General features: G+C 55.1%; 1 long non-coding RNA gene across 4 annotated transcripts in view; it reads right to left on the bottom strand.

Moving 5' to 3' along the window:
- LOC142477429 (uncharacterized) overlaps positions 1–19,311 on the bottom strand; it is a 27,924-nt gene extending 8,613 nt beyond the window's left edge. Inside the window, exons 1-4 of one of the 4 annotated variants that reach the window (XR_012792379.1) lie at positions 18,823–19,306; positions 16,402–16,690; positions 6,340–6,524; positions 6,187–6,234 (exon numbers count right to left, since the gene is read on the bottom strand). This is a non-coding gene — a long non-coding RNA (uncharacterized LOC142477429). Of the gene's footprint in view, positions 1–6,186; positions 6,235–6,339; positions 6,525–16,265; positions 16,691–18,822 lie in introns of those variants that run through there. The other 3 variants (XR_012792380.1, XR_012792381.1, XR_012792378.1) reach the window with 3 other exon arrangements.
- Between the last annotated feature and the right edge of the window lie 142 nt (positions 19,312–19,453).

Genomic DNA, 19,453 nt, shown 5'->3' with positions numbered 1-19,453 from the left:
GGAGGGGTGGCGTGAAAGGCAGGGAGGGGGCGTGAAAGGCAGGGAGGGGGCGGGAAAGGCAGGGAGGGGGGCGTGAAAGGCAGGGAGGGGGCGTGAAAGGCAGGGAGGGGGCGTGAAAGGCAGGGAGGGGGGCGTGAAAGGCAGGGAGGTGGGTGGGGGCGTGAAAGGCAGAGAGGGGGGCGTGAAAGGCAGGGAGGGGGGTGTGAAAGGCAGGGAGAGGACGTGAAAGGCAGATAGGTGGGTGGGGGCGTGAAAGGCAGGGAGGGGGCGTGAAAGGCAGGGAGGGGGTGTGAATGGCAGGGAGGGGGCGTGAAAGGCAGGGAGGGGGGCGTGAAAGGCAGGGAGGTGGGTGAGGGCGTGAAAAGCAGGGTGGGGGCGTGAAAGGCAGGGAGGGGGCGTGAAAGGCAGGGAGGGGGGCGTGAAAGGCAGGGAGGGGGGGCGTGAAAGGCAGGGAGGGGGCGTTAAAGGCAGGGAGGGGGGTGGAAAGACAGGGAGGGGGTGGGGGCGTGAAAGGCAGGGAAGGGGGCGTGAAAGGCAGGGAAGGGGGCGTGAAAGGCAGGGAGGGGGCGGGAAAGGCAGGGAGGGGGGCGTGAAAGGCATGGTGGGGGCGTGAAAGGCAGAGAGGGGGTGTGAAAGGCAGGGAGGGGGCGTGAAAGGCAGGGTGGGGGCGTGAAAGGCAGGGAGGGGGTGTGAAAGGCAGCGAGGGGGGGAGTGAAAGGCGGGGAGGGGGGCGTGAAAGGAGGGGAAGGGGGGCGTGAAAGGCAGGGAGGGGGCGTGAAAGGCGGGGAGGGGGGGCGTGAAAGGCGGGGAGGGGGGCGTGAAAAGCGGGGAGGGGGGCGTGAAAGCCAGGGAGGGGTGCGTGAAAGGCAGGTAGGGAGGGGCGTGAAAGGCAGGGAGGGGGGGCGTGAAAGGCAGGGAGGGGGGGCGTGAAAGGCAGGGAGGGGGTTGGGGGCATGAAAGGCAGGGAGGGGGTTGGGGGCGTGAAAGGCAGGGAGGGGGGTGGAAAGGCAGGGAGGGGGGTGGGGCGTGAAAGGCAGGGAGGGGGTTGGGGGCATGAAAGGCAGGGATGGCGTTGGGGGCGTGAAAGGCAGGGAGAGGGTTGGGGGCGTGGAAGGAGGGGAGGGGGGTGGGGGCATGAAAGGCAGAGAGGGGGGTGGGGGCGTGAAAGGCAGGGAGGGGGCGTGAAAGACAGGGAGGGGGTGGGGGCGTGAAAGGCTGGGAGGGGGTGCGTGAAAGGCAGGGAGGGGGGCGTGAAAGGCAGGGAGGGGGGGCGTGAAAGGCAGGGAGGGGGGGCGTGAAAGGCAGGGAGGTGGGGCGTGAAAGGCAGGGAGGGGGTTGGGGGCGTGGAAGGAGGGGAGGGGGGTGGGGGCATGAAAGGCAGAGAGGGGGGTGGGGGCGTGAAAGGCAGGGAGGGGGCGTGAAAGACAGGGAGGGGGTGGGGGCGTGAAAGGCTGGGAGGGGGTGCGTGAAAGGCAGGGAGGGGGGGGGCGTGAAAGGCAGGGAGGGGGGGCGTGAAAAGCGGGGAGGGGGGTGGGGGCGTGAAAGGCAAGGAGGGGACGGGGGCGTGAAAGGCAGGGAGGTGGGTGGGGGCGTGAAAGGCAGGGAGGGGGGCATGAAAGGCAGGGAGGGGAGTGTAAAAGGCAGGGAGGGGGGCGAGAAAGGCAGGGTGGGGGTGTGAATGGCAGGGAGGGGGCGTGAAAGGCAGGGAGGGGGCGTGAAAGGCAGGGAGGGGGCGTGAAAGGCAGGGAGGGGGCGTGAAAGACAGGTAGGGGGCGTGAAAGGCAGGGTGGGGCGTGAAAGGCAGGGAGGGGGCGTGAAAGGCAGGGAGGGGGCGTGAAAGGCAGGGAGGGGGGCGTAAAAGGCAGGGAGGGGAGCGTGAAAGGCAGGGAGGGGGGCGAGAAAGGCAGGGTGGGGGTGTGAATGGCAGGGAGGGGGCGTGAAAGGCAGGGAGGGGGCGTGAAAGGCAGGGAGGGGGCGTGAAAGACAGGTAGGGGGCGTGAAAGGCAGGGTGGGGCGTGAAAGGCAGGGAGGGGGCGTGAAAGGCAGGGAGGGGGCGTGAAAGGCAGGGAGGGGGCGTGAAAGGCAGGGAGGGGACGGGGGGCGTGAGAGGCAGGGAGGGGACGGGGGCGTGAAAGGCAGAGAGGGGGCGTGAAAGGCAGGGAGGGGGCGTGAAAAGCAGGGAGGGGGCGTGAAAAGCAGGGGGGACATGAAAGGCAGGGAGGGGGCGTGAAAGGCAGGGGTCGTGAAAGGCAGGGGGGGTGAAAGGCAGGGGGGGCGTGAAAAGCAAGGGGGGCGTGAAAGGCAGGGGGGCATGAAAGGCAGGGGGGAGTGAAAGGCAGGGGGGGTGAAAGGCAGGGGGGGCGTGAAAGGCAGGGAGGGGGGGCGTGAAAGGCAGGGAGGGGGGGCGTGAAAGGCAGGGAGGTGGGGGCGTGAAAGGCAGGGAGGTGGGCGTGAAAGGCAGGGAGGGGGGCGAGAAAGGCAGGGTGGGGGCGTGAAAGGCAGGGTGGGGGCGTGAAAGGCAGGGAGGGGGTGTGAAAGGCAGGGATGGGGCGTGAAAGGCAGGGTGGGGGCGTGAAAGGCAGGGAGGGGGCGTGAAAGGCAGGGTGGGGGCGTGAAAGGCAGGGATGGGGCGTGAAAGGCAGGGGGGGCGTGAAAGGCAGGGAGGGGGCGTGAAAGGCAGGGAGGGGGCGTGAAAAGCAGGGAGGGGGCGTGAAAGGCAGGGTGGGGGCGTGAAAGGCAGGGATGGGGCGTGAAAGGCAGGGAGGGGACGGGGGGCGAGAGGCAGGGAGGGGACGGGGGCGTGAAAGGGAGGGGGCGTGAAAGACAGGGAGGGGGAGTGAAAGGCAGGGAGGGGGAGTGAAAGGCAGGGGGGCGTGAAAGGCAGGGAGGGGGCGTGAAAGGCAAGGGGTGTGAAAGGCAGGGGGGTGTGAAAGGCAGGGAGGAGGGGCGTGAAAGGCAGGGAGGGGGGCGTGAAAGGCAGGGAGGGGGCGTGAAAGGCAGGGAGGTGGGGGCATGAAAGGCAGGGAGGGAGGCGTAAAAGGCAGGGAGGGGAGTGTAAAAGGCAGGGAGGGGGGTGTGAAAGGCAGGGAGGGAGGCGTGAAAGGCAGGGATGGGGGGCGTGAAAGGGAGGGAGGGGCGTGAAAGGCAGGGAGGTGGGGGCATGAAAGGCAGGGTGGGGGTTGGGGGCGTGAAAGGCAGGGAGGGGGTTGGGGGCGTGAAAGGCAGGGAGGGGGGGCGTGAAAGGCAGGGAGGGGGGGCGTGAAAGGCAGAGAGGGGGATGGGGGCATGAAAGGCAGGGATGGCGTTGGGGGCGTGAAATGCAGGGAGGGGGGGCGTGAAAGGCAGGGAGGGGGGGGCGTGAAAGGTAGGGAGGGGGGGTGAAAGGCAGGGAGGGGGGGTGAAAGGCAGGGAGGGGGGGGGCGTGAAAGGCAGGGAGGGGGGGGGGGCGTGAAAGGCAGGGAGGGGGGCGTGAAAGGCGGCGAGGGGGGTGGGGGCGTGAAAGGTAGGGAGGGGATGGGGGCGTGAAAGGCAGGGAGGGGACGGGGGCGTGAAAGGCAGGGAGGGGGCGTGAAAGGCAGGGAGGGGGCGGGAAAGGCAGGGAGGGGGGCGTGAAAGGCAGGGAGGGGGGCGTGAAAGGCAGGGAGGGGGGTGGGGGCGTGAAATGCAGGGAGGGGGGCGTGAAAGGCAGGGAGAGGGCGTGAAAGGCAGGGAGGGGGCGTGAAAGGCAGGGAGGGGGGCGTGAAAGGCAGGGAGGGGGGCGTGAAAGGCAGGGAGGGGGCGTGAAAGGCAGGGAGGGGGCGTGAAAGGCAGGGAGGGGGGTGTTAAAGGCAATGAGGGGGGCGTGAAAGGCAGGGAGGGGGGCGTGAAAGGCAGGGAGGGGGGCGTAAAAGGCAGGGAGGGGGGTGTGAAAGGCCAGGAGAGGGGAGAAAAAAGCAGGGTGGGGGCGTGAAAGGCAGGGTGGGAGCGTGAAAGGCAGGGAGGCGGCGTGAAAGGCAGGGAGGGGGGCGTGAAAGGCAGGGAGAGGGGCGTGAAAGGCAGGGAGGGGGGCGTGAAAGGCAGGGAGGGGGGTGTGAAAGGCAGGGTGGGGGCGTGAAAGGCAGGGAGGGGGCGTGAAAGGCAGATAGGTGGGTGGGGGTGTGAAAGGCAGGGAGGGGGGTGTGAAAGGCAGGGAGAGGACGTGAAAGGCAGATAGGTGGGTGGGGGTGTGAAAGGCAGGGAGGGGGCGTGAAAGGCAGGGAGGGGGGCGTGAATGGCAGAGAGGGGGCGTGAAAGGCAGGGAGGGGGGCGAGAAAGGCAGGGTGGGGGCGTGAAAGGCAGGGTGGGGGCGTGAAAGGCAGGGAGGGGGCGTGAAAGGCAGGGAGGGGGCGTGAAAGACAGGTAGGGGGCGTGAAAGGCAGGGTGGGGCGTGAAAGGCAGGGAGGGGGCGTGAAAGGCAGGGAGGGGGGGTGTAAGGCAGGGAGGGGGGGGCGTGAAAGGCAGGGAGGGGGTTGGGGGCGTGAAAGACAGGGAGGGGGGGCGTGAAAGGCAGGGAGGGGGTTGGGGGCGTGAAAGGCAGGGAGGGGGTTGGGGGCGTGAAAGGCAGGGAGGGGGGTGGAAAGGCAGGGAGGGGGGTGGGGCGTGAAAGGCAGGGAGGGGGTTGGGGGCATGAAAGGCAGGGATGGCGTTGGGGGCGTGAAAGGCAGGGAGAGGGTTGGGGGCGTGAAAGGCAGGGAGGGGGGCGTGAAAGGCAGGGAGGGGGGGCGTGAAAGGCAGGGAGGGGGGGCGTGAAAGGCAGGGGGGGGGGGCGTGAAAGGCAGGGAGGTGGGGCGTGAAAGGCAGGGAAGGGGTTGGGGGCGTGGAAGGCAGGGAGGGGGGTGGGGGCGTGAAAGGCAGGGAGGGGGCTTGAAAGGCAGGGAGGGGGCGTGAAAGACAGGGAGGGGGTGGGTGCGTGAAAGGCAGGGAGGGGGGGCGTGAAAGGCAGGGAGGGGGGGGCGTGAAAGGCAGGGAGGGGGGGGCGTGAAAGGCAGGGAGGGGGGGCGTGAAAGGCGGGGAGGGGGGTGGGGGCGTGAAAGGCAGGGAGGGGATGGGGGCGTGAAAGGCAGGGAAGTGGGTGGGGGCGTGAAAGGCAGGGAGGGGGGCATGAAAGGCAGGGAGGGGGCGTGAAAGGCAGGGAGGGGGCGTGAAAGGCAGGGAGGGGGCGTGAAAGGCAGGGAGGGGGCGAGAAATCGTGCAATCCACAACTGTATCCGCCTCTCCGAGCGTCTGAAAGCAATCCAGCGTTCCTGGTGTGTGGCTGAAGAGGTGAGGGACTCCCTCCTCTCAAACGGAAAAGAAGAGCAAAAAATAGAGTTGGAACATACCTATCATACAGGGATGAGAGAGAGAGACAGAGAATGAGAGAGAGACAGAGAATGAGAGAGAGACAGAGAATGAGAGAGAGACAGAGAATGAGAGAGAGACAGAGAATGAGAGAGAGAGACAGAGAATGAGAGAGAGACACAGAGAGAGAGAGACAGAGAATGAGAGAGAAACAGAGAGAGGGACATGGGGAGAGAGAGACACAGAGAGAGAGAGACAGACACAGAGAGAGAGAGAGAGAGAGAGACAAAAGTAATATACTGTATAACCATTATACCGTACCCCCTAGTATTCGTGTAATCATTGTCCCACACCCCCTATTACTCACGCTTTGGCAATACTGAAATGTTCTTTTGACATGCCAATCAAGCTGATTTGATTTGAGAGACACAGAGACACACACAGAGACACAGAGAGAGACAGAGATACAGAGACACACACAGAGACACACAGAGAGAAACAGAGACACACAGAGAGAAACAGAGACACACAGAGAGAAACAGAGACACACAGAGAGAAACAGAGACACACAGAGAGAGACAGAGACACAGAGAGACAGAGACACAGAGAGAGACAGAGACACACAGAGAGAGACAGAGACACACAGAGAGAGACAGAGACACAGAGAGAGAGAGAGAGAGAGAGAGACACGGGCCTATTTAGTAAGCGTCGATAAGGCTGCGTCTATAGTATTTCAGACGGAGGGAAGGCACACACGCTGCAATACACTTGCTGAAGCCTGAGCTTTTTTATGGCTTTGCAGGGTATGCAGCGGGTGCGATTGGGGGCGTGGCAATAAATATTTGGAGGCGTGGCAATAACGTTCCGGCGCGGACGTCACTTCCCTACCTCACATCCCGATCCACCGGCATTTTTTCAGATGCAGCATCTGAAGCACTGTGCAGACAAGAAGAAAAATGCACACAATGCGCACCAGAGATTAAAATATAGTAAATTATTTATTAATAAAACAAGAAATAACCGAGGGGGATCCAACCCCACCTCAGTACTTTCTTCTCGTTGCTATTGCCACACTATACGTCCTGACGCCGGAAGGGAAGTTGGTACGCGACCAAGACGAGACGCCGGATTTACAGTGGAACCACAACATACCACAGATTGCTGGAGGACCACACTGCGAGGGGCGCAGCCTATCGAGTTTCCCGGTCATCGTCCAAAGTCTGGAGCTGCGGATTGACCACCGGATTACCACGGAGCACGAGCCTGTCTCACACAATGCTTTTACCAAACGGATGTTTGTGAGTTTGCTATTTTTATCTTGTCCAGGAAATGAAATTGTTAAACCGAATTTACACATGGAGCGGGCGCTGTCTCTTCTTTTTTTTGTTTAGGTATCTATCGAGGAGGTGGTTGTTTCCCTGAAGAGAGCTGCCAGGGCTCCAGAGGACGCCCGAATTGGATCCTTTTATGATTGAGTTATAACATAGCTATTAGAGCTAGGTTTCTGGACTTTTATTGTGTTTAGGCATAGTGTTTATTATTATTTTATTACAGCTACTTTTTAGTAATTGCACTGTTATTAATTCTGACCACTAATTCTCACTGCCATTATAATCTCTCTCTAGCCACAACCAAATTGCTATATCAGCTATATTATTTATTGGTTATACCAGGGGAGCATAAACTTTTGCAGCTCGCCCCCCTGCCTTCCCTCTGCTGGTGCTCGTGCCCCCCCCCCCCTACCTTGATGCGGCGTCACGTGACCTGCAGCGGCATTTGACGAGGGTGACGTCACATGACCCCGCGGCGTAATTTAACATACTGTGCTATATGTATGCACACACAGCTGTCTCTTACACATACAAATACTGTTTTTCCATCCCTATACACAAAAAAGGACCACAAAGTATCCACACACACTTTTAGTTGTGCTACAAACTCTCACATTTCCACACCCACCCACACCATTTATATCCACTCCCACTCCACACACACCTTTTGTAAAGCACTGTATATACTGTGGGCTCTCCATTCATTTTCATTCACACTGATACACATACACACTCTTTCATCACTTGCTTTCAGGAACCTTTTGACACCTCTAGGCATAAAACACATCCACACCGGGGGAAGGACCAGCACAGATAACATTCCAAGAGACACTGTTTTTAAGTATACCTTTTGCTTGCTTCATTCATTGTAACATCGCCGGAAGAAGAGATCAGTGTATCTCGAAAGCTCGCACAAATAAAAGCATTTCGTTAGCCACAGAACGGTATCATCTACTGCTGCGGCCGAGTTTATTTGAGCATTTGCCCGGTCTCGGCCGCAGCAGTAACCAGGCGCGCGCCGGGATGTGCCTGGCGCGCGCCGAAGCCACGGAGGAGCGCCCTCCGATCGGGGCTTTCTCCCTCCGCTCGCCGGGTCCGCCGGGTCTCCCGGAACCCCCTGCCGCCGTCCCCCACATCGCGGGACACCAGGGCTCCCTCGGGGAGCCCTGGACGCGCGTACAGGGGGCGCAGGCTCCCGATGACGCGTGACCGCGCGTCATCGCCGAGGGAGTGCGGCTAGCATGCCGGGGCATCCCAAGGCTTGCGGAGCTAGCCGCACTCAAATAAAATGTGCCGCCTCTGTATTTATTTTTTGATTATTGAAGCTCGGCTAACACGGTACTGATACCTCTATATATATTGCGCGCTCACACACACATAACGTTTTATCCAACTTTTTCATTTATCATTTGTAGAGAAAATGAACAATGCCGCCAGAAGTGCTATTTTTCAAAATGTAACATCTCTACTAATTAGTGTAAAATGATACTTCATATAAAGCAGGTTATGGGACCCAGTATAAAATGACCTTCATGTTTCTTATCACATCCCAGTATATGGATACCTTCTATTATCACAAGCTGCTAACATGTGACAGGGCTCAGAGTCTGAGCCCAGAATGTGACATACTGAACATTCTCATTCTAAATTTCAAAAAATATTGTGTTGATTTCTGACCTGACTGCCGTGGTTACAGCTCAACCACTCTGTTCTACTGTATGTCACCACTTTCTGCCACAACCAGCTGACGGTGGATCTGCAAGGAGTTCAACGCTCATTGGCATCACATCTGTGGCTTGGTTGACGTATCTTTTCTCCAGCTTTTTATTGTATTGTTTTTAAATAGATTATATTTATTTAGTTGAATAGATATTTATTTAGTTGAATAGATATTTATTTAGTTTAATAGATTATATTTCTAAGTTTAATAAATTATATTTCTTAGTTGAATAAGTTATATTTGTTAGTTTAATAAGTTATATTTGTTAGTTTAATAAATTATATTTCTTAGTTTAATAAGTTATATTTGTTAGTTAATAGATTATATTTGTTAGCACAGTAGATTATATTTACTAGTATTTAAGTCTCCCCCTCAGTGCCCCATTAGGACCCGTGCGCATATTTCACATCTTTTCGGAGTCGCTTATTTTTTAGACCCTCGGAGCCGAAACCTAAAGCTAAGAAAGTTCGGATCAAGAGGAGCCGCACAGCTTAAAGACAGAACATTTCCAAGGGAGATGGAGACAATTTGGGTAAGATCTGATTAAAGGACAACCTTTGAGGAAGGAAAGGGTGACGGGGGAGTCTAAGAGGGGGGTGAGAGAGCAAGGTGGTGTGTCAGATTGGGGCAGAGCAAGAGAACGCACAAATGATGGGGATTTGCTGCAAACCCAAAAAAAAACAATAAGTAGTGATACTTTTACCGGTGCCCCTTAGTCTCAGGGAAGACCGGCATTTCGTCCAATGGATACAATATGATTGATGGGAAAGGGCACACGGATTTGAATAAAAAAAGATAATTTATTGTGCCACAGACTACAATGTTTCGGCTGCTGGCCTTTCTTTGCTGGATTTAGTGGGTTTAGCCACTTTACCTGAGAAAGACCAGCAGGCCGAAATGTTGTTGTCTATGGCAGTGCAAGAGAAAACAGGTTGGGGGGGGGGGTGGGTTCTCGCAAAGTCGCCGACCCATGGGTGAGTGTCTCCGGTGGAAACTAGTCCTGGACCCCGGGAAAGCTGTCTGTGGCCCATACAAGCTGAGTAACATGTAGAAAGGACACATGTATGTTCAGAATGAGTTAGCATGGTATTTTGAGAGGCACCATAGCAGGTCAGTGCAAGTCAGTGCAGAGCACTGCAAGGTCAGTCAATATGAGGAAGGGTCCGATGGAGGAGTTGGAGGGTCCCAGAATATCTCTTAAAGCAGGGGTGCGCAAATCGAGGGGCACGACATTTTCTTGGGAGGAGGGGCTCGGCGCTTACAGAGGCCCCTCGCTCTTCCCCACAGCATTTAAATTAAATGCCGGAGATCGCGCGCAAGGCCTCTGTAAGTTCCCTTTCCTTGTCTCCGGCGGCTTCTGGCGACAGCAACGTGGCGTCACATGATATAGCATTGCCATAGCAACGTGATATCACATGACGTCGTTACATCAGAACGTCGGAGACAAGGTGGGGAAGGTGGAGGGGGGAGCAGGGGGAAAAGGTTGTGCAACCCTGTCTTAAAGCATTGTCCTGCATACAGATCAGAGGCCAAGAATGGATATGGATATCCGATGTGAAGCCGGAAATAAGACAGAAAAGACCGTTTCGGGGGAAGAAGGTGAGTGATGAAATAGCCGTCACTGTGTAACTCTTCCAATTACCTGCAACTTCATGCAGAGAAATAGCAACGCTTGTTTTTAACGTGCTAAGCGCCTAATGGGGAATTCAACTGCTGAGAGGTTAAGGGAGTTACTAACCCAAACTCAGCGACGTTTCTGTGTCTCTGTGATAACTCCCCCAGGACATGCCTGAAAACCAGAGGTAACTCAATGTATTTTTGATAAATAGAAACATGACCTTCTGGGGAGGGGTATATAATGGGTACTGGGCCTGGTGAGGTGGGTATAACGGGTACTGGGCCTTGGGAGGGTTGTATAACTGGGTACTGGGCCTGGGGAGGTGGGTATAACGGGTATTTGCCCTGTGGAGGGCGGTATAACGTGGTATTGGGGATGGGGTATAAGTGGCACAGGAGCTCTTGCGATACAGAGTATCACTGTCCCTGGTTACAAACACGTCATGTCTCCTGCAGATCAGGACACGCACGAAGGTGGTGCCCTTTGTGCCACCAGACGACGAGGCGGGCTACGAGGCGGACGACGAGGCATACGACAAAGCGGGCGTCAAGTGGAACAATGAGGTGGGCTACAAGGCGGCCGATGACGCAGACGTGGTGTACGATGACCATGGAGCATACGACAGGTGTGGCCGGATCTGCTGCTTCACCTTTTTTAGGCGGAGAAGACCCCGGGAGCAGGTAGGAGAATACGAGAGGTGCGGACAGATCTGCTGCTTCACCTTTTTTAGGCGGAGAAGAAGCCAGGAGCAGGTAGCAGAGGAGCCAGGGCGTAGATACAGGGGTATTCTAGGGGCCCTGAGAAGTTGGTTTGACCGCAGGAGAGGCAGATAAGATCAGGAAGGCTGCGGGAGGGGCAGGTACTAGAGGGAGATAGGGATGTTGGGCGTGAGAGGGTGAGAGAGAACAAGGAGCAGGGCCGGAGCACGGGTTTCATGCGCCCGAGGAGAAACTTAAAATTTGTGCCCCAGTTGTATAAAAAATAATAAGATAAATAAAATAATAAAATAAACAGTGGCGTAGCTATCGGGGCTGCAGGGGGTGCGACCGCACCCCAGCGCGACACAAAATAAAAATAAAAGGGCACCAAAATACTGGATAAAAAAAAGAATAATAATTTTAAAAAAAAGATAAATAAATTAGAAATAATAAGAGGAAAAAATAATAATGATTATTAATGCGCCCCTAGGACCTCTGCGCGCTAGGCGACCGCCTAATGGACGGCCGGCCCTGCGAGGTATGCGGGAGGAAAAGGGGCGAATGGGATAGATATGCAGGGGGATGGGGGAGCAGGTGAGTTATACACAGGGGCACAAGGGCCCCATCACCCGCATCTCTATATACTGAGTGTGCCCCTGTGTATAACAACGCTGATCTGTGCTGCTCCATCTGATCTCACTGCGCAGTGATCCAGGGACCATCCGATCGCCATTTAATGGGGTCAGGAAGGAATTTTTTTCCCCCATTGCACAGCAGGGGTTATGTTTCGCCTTCCTCTGGATCACAGCAACAAACTGCCCTTTGTGCATGAATTATCAGTGAGATCTTTATACACCCTGCATTGGTCTTCACTCCTTCGCTGCCGGAGGGGCATGCAGTGCATTGCTCTGCGTGTTAATATATCGCTCCGCAATGTGCTGCAGGCCCCTCCCAGCAAAGAGATTAATTATTTAAATAAAATACTCTCTTTAATCAAACCTATGTGTAGTGTCTTTTCTATCCGTTGTATCTATTGCTAACAGCTCAGTGATTCTTCCCCAGGACGCTGCACTAGTGTCACGCTGCCAAGCCCGGGTGTGAGGGAGATTTATAGGGTCACATATACACTTCTGCCAAAACACGAAGCCCCTCTGATCTCATATCTTTTATTACACAAAACGGTATCTAAAAAGGTAAAAAGAACATACATGGGATTCTGCTACAAATATCTCTCTAATTACAAACCAATTAGCAAATCATTCAGATTAGAGTCGAGCGAAAAGCAAGGGTTAAGTATCTCAGGTACAGTATATGCAGTGTAGGCTGTGCTGCAGCATTACATGCAGGGGACAATGTTTAGGTGATATAAGTAATGCTGATCTCAGAGCTGACCAGCTGACCTGCTCTACCGGCTGACCTGCTCTACTGGCTGAACGGCTGACCTGCTCTTCTGGCTGACCGGCTGACCTGCTCTACTGGCTGACCGGCTTCTCTTCTTTCAGCTAAATGACCTGAATTGTGGACCCTGTATCTCCCAATTAAACGTTTTATTGGCATATTCTTGTTTGACTCGTTCTATACAGACATTTTCTATATATTCATTGTGGGATTTGATAACATCTGTAAGATCTCTCAGAATATCACATTCTGTACGTTTGTGCTGAAGTTTTTTCCATTCTCAATTTACTTAATATTAGTTTTTGGCATCAATTATTTATATCGAGTCCAAAATACCTTTATACAGAATGCTGTTCCCTTTAGCCCACAAATGCTGCTTCATTAAAGCCCATGGGTGGCACTCTATGCATTCTCAAACTTTTAGGCAACATCCCTAATTTCCAAAAGTGGGATTAAATCTGTGCATATTTAAATGGTTAATTTTCTTACTCAAACTACTAAATCCCTCCCCAAATATATCCGTTTCACATAAAAGTGTGTGCGCTTCTCCTTCCGCCTAACTGGCACGTCGTCCTTACGGGCGCCACTCCGTGTAACTCCACGCTGCCCTCCAGTGGCAAAAGAAATAAGATACATTTACTGTACTCGTCTGGCAGCTGATCCCGTATAAGGTGGGTAACTCTGTATTAGGGGTCTTGGTAGACTATATTTTATACTTATGTCGGATAGATGAGGAATTAATATTCCTAACGGGTTATTGTGAGAGGCCTTAGATCTTATCCTATATGCACGCAGCCCTCGCCTCTCTGACCTTGAACACATACTTCAATCTGATTTTTTGAGACTTGAAACTGGATTTCCTAAAACAAACTGATTTTAAACACTGACAAGACTGTAACAATGGTATTTGGGACCAGAGCTAAATTGCTAACGCTTCCAATGACAGAGCTTCAGATAAAAACCAACTCTAATACCATCCTAGCCCCTGTTACTGGTTTGAAATATCTGGGCATATAGTTCAACTCCCATTTAACATTTGGGTTGCACATTGATACCCTGACATCCAAATCCTATGCCAAACTTGGTGTACTTTATAGCAGGGGTGGGGAACCTTTTTTCCGCCAAGGGCCATTTGGATATTTATAACATCATTCGCGGGCCATACAAAATGATCAACTTAAAAATTAGCCTGCTATATTTGGTCAAACTCAATTAACTGGAACTGCTTCTCTTTGGTGAGGCGTGTGATGTTAGCTGGTATTGATGATGTTGCAACTCGCAACTGGTTTTCCAGGTTTGGGTGACTGACTGACACTTGTGTGACTGACTGACTGACTGACACTTGTGTGACTGACTGGCACTTGTGTGACTGACTGACACTTGGGTGACTGACTGACTGACACTTGGGTGACTGACTGACTGACACTTGGGTGACTGACTGAATGACACGAGTGACTGACTGACTGACACTTGTGTGACTGACTGACTGACACTTGTGTGACTGACTGACTGACTGACACTTGGGTGACTGATTGACTGACACTTGTGTGACTGACTGACTGGCACTTGTGTGACTGACTGACACTTGTGTGACTGACTGACTGACACTTGGGTGACTGACTGACTGACACTTGTGTGACTGACTGACTGACTGACACTTATGTGACTGACTGACTGACACTTGGGTGACTGACTGCCACTTGGGTGACTGACTGACACTTGTGTGACTGACTGACTGACACTTGGGTGACTGACTGATTGACACTTGGGTGACTGACTGACACTTGGGTGGTGGGTGACTACTGTATGACTAATTGTGGGTTGGTGTCTGTATTCTCTCACATTCACACACACAAATCGGAGCAGGGGGGGGGGAAATCACACAATCTCAGACCGTCTCACTCATACACACTCTCTCACTCACTTTCAGACACTCTCTAAACAAGAATGACAATCAGCTGCAAGAAGTGGCAATTTGAGATGCATGAGGGACGGTCTGACAGCTTAGATCACACTGAGTCATTTTATGGGGCACAGATCATTGGGGGGGGGGTGGTGTCTGCAAAAGTTAATCATACAACATGTATTGAAGTCAAGGAGACCAATGATGCTGGGATTATGCGTCAGGCCTGGTGGTGTCCCATGGCCCTCCTGCCCTTCCCCTGTCAGGGCCCTGCATAGCTCCCTCTCCTCTTACACTGCGGCACTGCGGAGCAGGTGCTCTCCTCCGCAGCTGCTGCCCGGTGTGGGGAGGAGAGACGGTAGTGAGGTGTTTCTCCCGCCGCAGACTCGTTCTTCTATCCCCCAAGCCTCTTATACCCCCTCCCCCCCATCCCCCAAGCCCCACTCCTCTTATACCCTGTCCCCCCCGGAGCGCTGCTTACCTGAGCCGCTCTGGTGATACTCAGGTCCTTCATCACCTCAGGCGGCTGCTGCCACACACAGATAGTGACACACACACACAGTGACACACACAGTGACAGTGACACACACACACACACAGAGACAGTGAGACACACAGAGACAGTGAGACACACACACAGACAGTGACACACACACACACACGCAGTGACAGTGACACACACACAGTGACACACAGTGACACACACACAATAAGCCCACCTCTGCAAACACACTCAAAAATAAGGCCTTTCCCCCCTTGGGGTGGGTAAGGTGTCTGGGAGGGGCTATAAGGGGGCATGTGGGTTACCTGGGGCCCGTGGATGGGCTGCTGGAGCTGCATAGGTAGCCAGTGCAGATGAGACTGGCAGGGGCGGAGCCTAAAGGGAGGGACACAGGGGCGGAGCCTAAGGAGCCCGGCATTACTGGAGGAGAGAAGGGAGGGGGGCAGTGCTGAGGGAAGGGGAGGCCCGGCATTACTGGAGGAGAGAAGGGAGGGGGGCAGTGCTGAGGGAAGGGGAGGCCCGGCATTACTGGAGGAGAGAAGGGAGGGGGGCAGTGCTGAGGGAAGGGGAGGCCCGGCATTACTGGAGGAGAGAAGGGAGGGGGGCAGTGCTGAGGGAAGGGGAGGCCCGGCATTACTGGAGGAGAGAAGGGAGGGGGGCAGTGCTGAGGGAAGGGGAGGCCCGGCATTACTGGAGGAGAGAAGGGAGGGGGGCAGTGCTGAGGGAAGGGGAGGCCCGGCATTACTGGAGGAGAGAAGGGAGGGGGCAGTGCTGAGGGAAGGGGAGTCCCGGCATTACTGGAGGAGAGAAGGGAGGGGGGCAGTGCTGAGGGAAGTGGAGGGCCCAGCATTACTGGAGGAGAGAAGGGAGGGGGGCAGTGCCGAGGGAAGGGGAGGCCCGGCATTACTGGAGGAGAGAAGGGAGGGGGCAGTGCTGAGGGAAGGGGAGGGCCCGGCATTACTGGAGGAGAGAAGGGAGGGGGGCAGTGCTGAGGGAAGGGGAGGCCCGGCATTACTGAGGGAGAGAAGGGAGGGGGGCAGTGCTGAGGGAAGGGGAGGCCCGGCATTACTGGAGGAGAGAAGGGAGGGGGGCAGTGCTGAGGGAAGGGGAGGCCCGGCATTACTGGAGGAGAGAAGGGAGAGGTGCAGTGCTGAGGGAAGGGGAGGCCCGGCATTACTGGAGGAGAGAAGGGAGGGGGCGGTGCTGAGGGAAGGGGAGGCCCGGCAATACTGGAGGAGAGAAGGGAGGGGGGCAGTGCTGAGGGAAGGGGAGGCCCGGCATTACTGGAGGAGAGAAGGGAGGGGGGCAGTGCTGAGGGAAGGGGAGGCCCGGCATTACTGGAGGAGAGAAGGGAGGGGGGCAGTGCTGAGGGAAGGGGAGGCCCGGCATTACTGGAGGAGAGAAGGGAGGGGGGCAGTGCTGAGGGAAGGGGAGGCCCGGCTTGCACCCTACACTTGCTCCATGTATGAATAGGTGGGCCAAAAAACAAATCTTGGCAGAGTGACAGCACGGGCAGCCAATCAGGAGAGGGGGAGTTTTTTTTGTTTAAACCATTCTTGCAGGCTTGCTTCCCGGGGGCCGGACCAAAGGATTTTCGCGGGCCGGACGTTCCCCACCCCTGCTTTATAGGAACAAATCCTCCCTAAGGCCCTCATGCAGTATATAGAATAAGGGGAGTAAACCCCATGATGTTCGGTGCTCTAAAAAGTGTATATGTAGATATGGGTCAAATGCTGCACCTTGGTATACTTTGAAACTTGGTGGAAAAAAGAAAGAAAGTGATCCCACTGCAATCAATATATGAAGCGTTGAATATATAATTGAAGCAACAATTATGCAGACTTATAAACCTTAGGGGGGGGGGCCGTTGTGCAGGGGTTCGTAAGGAGACAGGATGAGAAGCTTTGTTTAGAAACTCCTCTCCTGTACTCACGTATAAGCCAACCGATGCCTGCTGCCCTTAACCCGCCTGGTGTCTTCACTGCTTGCTCCGTTGAACTCCCGGCATTACTCCACGTGTGCGGCGCCTCCGAATGACGTCATCGCCGTCGCCAGCCTGGTGAGTCCGGGAAGATTACACAGGACGCATCACGAATGCCGGCTAACCCCGTGACTGCAAGGGGAGGGGGTATCGTGGCGTCTGCTCCGTAGTGCAGGGGATCCTTAGCGCGCCCCAGCCGTGAGGGTAGAATCAGCAAAATTGAAGAAAACTTCGGCGGTCACTGCAAACGAAGGAACTCAGCCATAGATGAATTAAAATCAATATTTATTCAAATCTTGGTGCTGGACATCACAGAGATTCACCTTCTCTGACGCGTTTCATTCCGTTAGGAACTTTATCTTTACTTTGATAAAGTTCCTAACGGAATGAAACGCTTCAATTTTGCCCTCATGCAGTAAGCAGCGATAAGACACTTATCACCAGCTTATCGCCAAAAAAGCCTACAGCGATTCAGTAAGCCCAGAGAAGCTGGCGATAAGAGCAAAAATTACAGGTTTTTTTTGACAAAAAAGACACACACACAGTGACACACAGTGACACACACACAATAAGCCCACCTCTGCAAACACACTCAAAAACAAGGCCTTTCCCCCCTTGGGGTGGGTAAGGTGTCTGGGAGGGGCTATAAGGGGGCATGTGGGTTACCTGAGGTCCGTGGATGGGCTGCTGGAGCTGCATAGGTAGCCAGTGCAGATGAGACTGGCAGGGGCGGAGCCTAAAGGGAGGGACACAGGGGCGGAGCCTAAGGAGCCCGGCATTACTGGAGGAGAGAAGGGAGGGGGGCAGTGCTGAGGGAAGGGGAGGCCCGGCATTACTGGAGGAGAGAAGGGAGGGGGGCAGTGCTGAGGGAAGGGGAGGCCCGGCATTACTGGAGGAGAGAAGGGAGGGGGGCAGTGCTGAGGGAAGGGGAGGCCCGGCATTACTGGAGGAGAGAAGGGAGGGGGGCAGTGCTGAGGGAAGGGGAGGCCCGGCATTACTGGAGGAGAGAAGGGAGGGGGGCAGTGCTGAGGGAAGGGGAGGCCCGGCATTACTGGAGGAGAGAAGGGAGGGGGGCAGTGCTGAGGGAAGTGGAGGGCCCAGCATTACTGGAGGAGAGAAGGGAGGGGGGCAGTGCCGAGGGAAGGGGAGGCCCGGCATTACTGGAGGAGAGAAGGGAGGGGGCAGTGCTGAGGGAAGGGGAGGGCCCGGCATTACTGGAGGAGAGAAGGGAGGGGGGCAGTGCTGAGGGAAGGGGAGGCCCGGCATTACTGGGGGAGAGAAGGGAGGGGGGCAGTGCTGAGGGAAGGGGAGGCCCGGCATTACTGGAGGAGAGAAGGGAGGGGGGCAGTGCTGAGGGAAGGGGAGGCCCGGCATTACTGGAGGAGAGAAGGGAGAGGTGAAGAAAACTTCGGCGGTCACTGCAAACGAAGGAACTCAGCCATAGATGAATTAAAATCAATATTTATTCAAATCTTGGTGCTGGACATCACAGAGATTCACCTTCTCTGACGCGTTTCATTCCGTTAGGAACTTTATCTTTATACTTTGATAAAGTTCCTAACGGAATGAAACGCTTCAATTTTGCCCTCATGCAGTAAGCAGCGATAAGACACTTATCACCAGCTTATCGCCAAAAAAGCCTACAGCGATTCAGTAAGCCCAGAGAAGCTGGCGATAAGAGCAAAAATTACAGGTTTTTTTTGCCAAAAAAGAAATAAATAAATAAAAATTACAAATCAGCAGACGCGCGGTGATAAGCCACTTTTCGGCACTGATCGCCAGTTTTTCAAACACGCTCAATTCTATAAGCCCTGATCAGCTTATTGCGGCTGATCGCCACTTTAAAATTGCTGTTTCTTCTCCAAATTGTCCCACCACAAAAGTTGGCAAGAAGGTGGGGTGAAGCTGCGATGAAAATAAAATGCATGTGTCCCAGAGCTGATATCCATTAATATCAGCACCAGAGACCCCCGGCATGAATCCCATGCATAAAAAATGCATTTACAGGCAACTTCATTACCGCCAAGGCAATGAAGGGGTTATATACCCGTGCCAGGCTTATTGCGGGTAGCGGGGGTGGGTGAAGGTGGTATTTGGCCCTGGGTGGGTATTTAGGCCTTGCCAGGGGGTTGCGGGATGACTTAACCTCTTCTTTACCTTAGCAGATAATACCGCTAAGGTAATGAAGGGGTTAATCCCTCCCGCTACCCCCCCACCCGGTAGGCCTAAACACACTTCCTTGGGGCCAATACCCCATTCACCCACCCCCACTACCCACAATAAACAAAAATACACATAACAGCCTCACTATCCACTCCTAGGTCCCTAATAAACCATTACAATATTCATAAAACCATTATTTTTTTTACACACAGGATTAATACCGCAGTCCAGCAGGGGTCCCCGGTGGTCCAGATGGGTGTCCGCAGGTTCCACAGTTCACTCTGGGGGGTGCCCACCGGTGTCTGGGGGACTTTGGGTTGTCCCCGCTAGGCTCCGTGGGCCTCCAGGTGGTCCCCGCGGGTGTCCGTGGGCACCAATGGCATCCACGCGGTTGTCTGGGAGCTTTCAGGTGGTTCCCACAGGTGTCTAGGGGCCCTCGGGTGGTTCCCACAGGTGTCTAGGGGCCCTCGGGTGGTTCCCACGGGTGTCTGGGGGGCCCTCGGGTGGCCCTGTGGGTGCCTGGGGCCCCCACAGCTGTGGGGCCACCAGTTCTTCCCCGCAGGTGTCCTTCGTGGGTCCTCAGGTGGTCCCTGTGGGAGTCTGGGGGTCCTTGGGTTGTCCCCGTGGGTCCCCGCTGGCCTGCTGTACCAATCCTGTATTTAAAAAAACAAAAACATGGCCTACATTTACATCAATACAGCTCCCCCACCCCACCAAACACATACAGTGCAGTAATGGGCAAAATAACTATTATCCAGACACGTGGTCATCTCTCCATCTTTACTATACAGACTTGCACAGACGATAGTTGCGAGCTGTGACTCCCAGACAGGCAGAAAGC

The sequence above is a fragment of the Ascaphus truei genome, unplaced genomic scaffold, assembly GCF_040206685.1.
Source record: "Ascaphus truei isolate aAscTru1 unplaced genomic scaffold, aAscTru1.hap1 HAP1_SCAFFOLD_2088, whole genome shotgun sequence".
Taxonomy (NCBI): domain Eukaryota; kingdom Metazoa; phylum Chordata; class Amphibia; order Anura; family Ascaphidae; genus Ascaphus; species Ascaphus truei.
Note: the sequence above shows the minus strand (reverse complement) of the source record. Positions and strands in the feature narration are given on the sequence as shown.